A 5,013-nucleotide genomic window follows, 5' to 3' on the forward strand; every position below is an offset into this window, starting at 1 on the left:
CCGAGCCAGGAAGCCGAGCGGTCATATGACGCGCCTCCCCCCACGCCGCCCGGCGCCGGCGCGCGCGGCAAGAGCGGCGAGGACCCGCGCGGGGAGCGGCCGCCGCCTGCAGCGCCCCCTGCCGGGGCCTCCGCGCAGTACCGGGCCGCCCTGCGCTCCTTTCCACTGCGCCCTCCTTGGTGTTGTTTACTGGCAATTCATTGTTGTTGTTCTTAAAAATATATCCTATTGATTTTTTACAGAGAGGAAGGGAGAGGGACAGAGAGTTAGAAACATCCATCAGCTGCCTTCTGCACACCCCCCATCGGGGATGTGCCCGCATCCAAGGTTCATGCCCTTGACTGGAATCGAACCCGGGACCCTTCAGTCTGCAGGCCGACGCTCTATCCACGGAGCCAAACCAGCTAGGGCATAACTCATTGTTTTTAAAAAATGTGTTTTGACTGATTTTTAGAGAGAGAGGAAGGGGCGGGATAGAGAGATAGGAACATCGATGAGAGAACACCATCCATCACTGCCTCCTGCAGGGCCCCTGACCCGGAATCGAACCGGCAAACTCTTGGTTCCTGGGACGATGCGCATCGGCTGAGCCACGCTGGCCGCCCCTCTCTCTGTTAGAAGCTCCCGCGGCGGCGCCGGGAGCACTGGCTGCAGGAGGCCTACGTGGCTGGAAGGACGGGTTCTGACTCCAGCTCCTCTGCCGTCAGCTGTGTGACCCGCGCAAGGCGCTCAGCCTCTCTGTGCCTCTGACCTGGAGGGGAAAGGGGGTCGTCCGCCCCGGATGGCGGCGAGCGGTGAGTGGAGGCTCCGCACGGAGCTGTCCGATGGCGCCGGGAGCGCTGCCCTGGTAAAGGCTGTGATCATCGTTATGGCCGGGAGCACAGGCCCGTCCGCAGGCCAGGGCCCCGCTGCTCACCTGGGGCCGGGGGTGCGGACCCCGCTGCCCTGCTCGAGCGGAGGAGGCCCGTCAGCGGGAGTCAGTCCTCCGGTGAGCAGAGCCGGGGGGGGGGGGGGGGGGGCGGGGGGGGGGCAGGGGGGGGGTGCACGCCTCGCCTTGAACTCTGTCTGGAATGAAGTTAAACAAACGGGCTCCGGATCACGTGCTCCAGGGCCGCCGGCAGCCAGGTGTCAAGGTCAGGCCTCCGCGCCCTCGGACGTGGGCGGACAGGGCGGGCGGCAGAGCGGACGGACCACGTGCTCGCTCCGTGGCTGTTTCGTAAGAGAAGCTTCTGCAACCGCCGCCGCGGGTCATCCTGAGACCCGACCCCTTTTACCTCCACAATACAGGCCCAGGCAGGGACAGCACAGCTGGGAGCCTATCACTAACCCACCCTAACGCTACCCCACCCTAACCCTAACCCCACCCCTACCCCACCCATACCCCACCCTAACCCTAACCCACCCTAACCCCTACCCCACCCCTACCCCACCCTACCCCTAACCTTAACCCACCCTAACCCCACCCCTACCCCACCCATACCCCACCCTAACCCTAACCCACCCTAACCCTAACCCACCCTAACCCCTACCCCACCCCTAACCCACCCTAACCCCTATGCCACCCTAACCCACCCTAACCCTAACCCACCCTAACCCACTCTAACCCTAACCCGGCAGAGTGAGCTTGGACCTAGGAGCCAGGAGGTCACAGTTCCATCCGTCAGGGCATAGGCCGGGGCTGCAGGCTCATGCAGGAGGCAGCTGATCCATGGTTCCCTCTCATCACTGACACTTCTCCCTCTCTGTCCCTCTCCCTTCCTCTCTGGAATCAATAAAAACACATAAATAAAAGGAGAGCGTGGGCCTCAGGAGAGGAGAGGAAGCAGTTAGGGAGTCCCTTTTAGGACAAACGCGCCTCTTTCTTCTGAAGCTGAGCTCCAGGCCTCACCCTAAGGAAAAAGTAAGACGTTTTAAGAAATGACCGAGCTCAAGGGTGGGAAGCTCACGGTGCAGCGAGAGTGGCGCCCAGCGCTGGGCTGGGAGGAGGCGCCCCAACGGGGGAGGAAGTCCCCGTCCTGTCCCGGCTCAGCTTCGGGGCTCCGACCGCCCACCGGCCCTGGGCGAGCCACTTCCCTCTGGGCTTCCGCTTCCTCCATCAGCAGGGGGTTTGGATGAGATGAAATAGCTTGGGCTGCTCTCTCAGAAGGAGAGGACATCACACTGACAAGCGGGGACACAGCACCAGCCAGAATGCTTTGAGCCCCTACTACCTACTAGGCACCAGACTCACTTCTCACAGCCATCTGCTAAGGTGGGCAACATTGTGCCCATTTTCTGGACAGGAAGACTGAGGCCCTGAGATCTGAAGAAGTCGCTCAAGGCCACACAGTGGGCACGTGGAGAAGCTCAAACTTGAGCCCAGATCTCCCGACTCTAGGCCGACAGCTCACCGTTTCTAGAAAGGGCCTCCTGTGTACCGTCCCGATTCCTAACCCCGCGGTTGCAATGCTGGCCCCACAGCCACAGAGCCTGAGCAGAGCAGTTTCACCTCGTGGTGTTTGGGGGCGTTTCCCCGGCCCTGGCGGCTGCTCTGGGAGCAGGAGAAGGGACCATCCGGAGAGTCTGAAGCCCAGAGGCCTGCGCGCAGGAGGCAGAAGCCGAACAAACATTTGCTTTGCTCTCAGCGGCGTCCAGGCTCCTGAAACTTCGGCCAAAGCCAGACTCACTCCGTTCCCTGCTTCGTGCGCTCGGCGTGGGCGCAGGGTCAGGGGAGCCGATCAGAGAGGCCGCGAAACCTGCGGCCAGTGACCCGGGAAGCAGGCTGAGCCCGGGCACACCCATCCTCCCTGCCTGGGGGGTGGCTTCCCGGGACCCAGGCCCAGGCCACCCTCCGCGTGGCGTTGCCTTCGATGATTCACTGACTGGGAAGACTTGCCATCAGCGGCCGCTGCCTCCCATCCCAGCAGGAGGGGAAATGCAGCCGCCCACTGACCCGTCCGTCCCCCGGAATGTGCTCGAGACAGACCTGCGCTGCCCACGAATGCCCCGACTTTCCCTTCGAATTCACCCCGGAGAGTCATAAACAAGGTAGTGGCGGGCGGAGGCCTGCGGGTGAAGGTTCTGCTGATTCCCCTGGGTGTCCAGCCACACACACGTCCTAGCCGGCTGCCATGAGCCGTGCCCGTGCGAGATGCTCCCCAGGTGACGGGGTGAGCTTGTGCGCCCCCAGGAGTGCAGCCACCCCGCTGCCAGCGAGGGCACCGAGTGTGAGCACCACGCTGTCCGCCACGGCAGTCCGGAGCCCCCGCGGCTATTTAAGCCAAAGTCACTCACGTGCAGAGTCCGATTCTCGGTCACACCAGCCGCATTTCGGGTGCTCACAGCCCCGTGGGACAGTGGCTGCCGCTGGGACAGCCAGAGGGCGGACAGTGCACATCACGGCGAGGTTTGTTGGACTCGCTGCTCTGGAGTCTAAGCCTTCTCAACCTGTGGGTCGAGACCCCTTTGGCGGTCGAACGACCCTTTCACAGGGGTCGCCTAAGACCATCAGAAAACACATATATAATTACATATTGTTTTTGTGATTAATCACTATGGTTTAATTATGTTCAATTTGTAACAATGAAAATCCATCCTGCATATCAGATATTTACATTATGATTCATAACAGTAGCAACATTCCAGTTATGAAGTAGCAACGAAAATAATCTTATGGTTGGGTCACAACATGAGGAGCTGTATTTAAAGGGCCAGAAGGTGAGAACCACTGGAAGGCGAAGAGACGTGCCCCGGGTGGGCTTCAAATTGGCTCTGTCTGCCCCAAGCCCAGGAGCTCCCTGCGGTGCCACCACCTGTGGCGCCTGTGGCCCCCCCCCCCCCCCCCCCCCTCGGCAGCCTGGCCCGATCTCTTGGGATCCACTCCCCTGGCAGCCTGTACTCTCAGCTCCACGCTCCTCTCCGCCCTGGAGGGCGAGCTGGCAGTGCTCCTCCGGGACCAGCAGGCGGTGCTCGCGCCCCACGTCTCACAGACCCGCGCCCTCCGAGGGGCCTGCAGAGGCTCACAGCTTGTTCCAGGCAACACAGAGCCTCCGGTGCGATTGGAATAGGGGCTCTCTCGCCTTCTCTCTCCCTCCCTAAGTTCTTTTTAAAAAATATATTTTAGTGGTTTTTCACAGAGAGGAAGGGAGAGGGATAGAGAGCTAGAGACATCGATGAGAGAGAAACATCGATCAGCTGCCTCCTGCACACTCCCCACTGGGGATGTGCCCACAACCGAGGTACATGCCCTTGACTGGAATCGAACCTGGGACCCTTCAGTCTGCAGGCTGACGCTCTATCCACTGAGCCACACCGGTCAGGGCGTCCCTAAGTTCTTTTCAGTATCACTCAGAAACTTTGCAATAAAGGTGTAAACACTGGCAAGTACAGCCACTTCCAAAGTCAGCTCCCCTGGCTTTAAATATATGTGGGCGGCCCGGCCGGTGTGGCTCCGTGGTCAAACGTTGACCCGTGAACCAGAAGGTCACGGTTCGATTCCCAGTCAGGGCACAGGCCAGGGTTGGGGGCTTGATCTCCAGTTGGGGGAGTGCAGGAGGCAGCCCATCCGTGATTCTCTCTCATTGATGTTTCTACTTCTCTCTCCCTCTCCCTTCCTCTCTGAAAAAAATTATTTAAAGTATACATTTGAAAAACAAAACAAAAAACTGTTGGTGTTCGTTTATATATAAAAATATAGGATCTGTGCTCAAATAATAAAAACATCGGTTGAGTCTGTGTCACTGTCTGGTGGGACATTTCAGATCTGGAGGGGACACAAGACAACGCTTTGCCCGCAGGCCCGTGTCATACCAGCCCCCAAAGCCAGGCGGACAGGAGACTCCCCGCCCCCGCCCCCCGCCCCCCCGGGGTCCTGGTGGAAACGTCCCCTGAGGATGAGGGCATCCCCTTTGGGAAACACTTCCCCGAAGTCATGACTCTTGGGAGAAGTCCGGGTCCTTCGGTCACTCCTTGGGTCACCGCAGCGCCTCCTCTGCGCCCTGTCCCCCCGCCTCCCCCCGGGACCCAGGGGTGCAC

Source organism: Myotis yumanensis, unplaced genomic scaffold, assembly GCF_028538775.1.
Source record: "Myotis yumanensis isolate MYYU_CA2020_CCGP unplaced genomic scaffold, mMyoYum1.0.hap1 SCAF_14, whole genome shotgun sequence".
NCBI lineage: Eukaryota > Metazoa > Chordata > Mammalia > Chiroptera > Vespertilionidae > Myotis > Myotis yumanensis.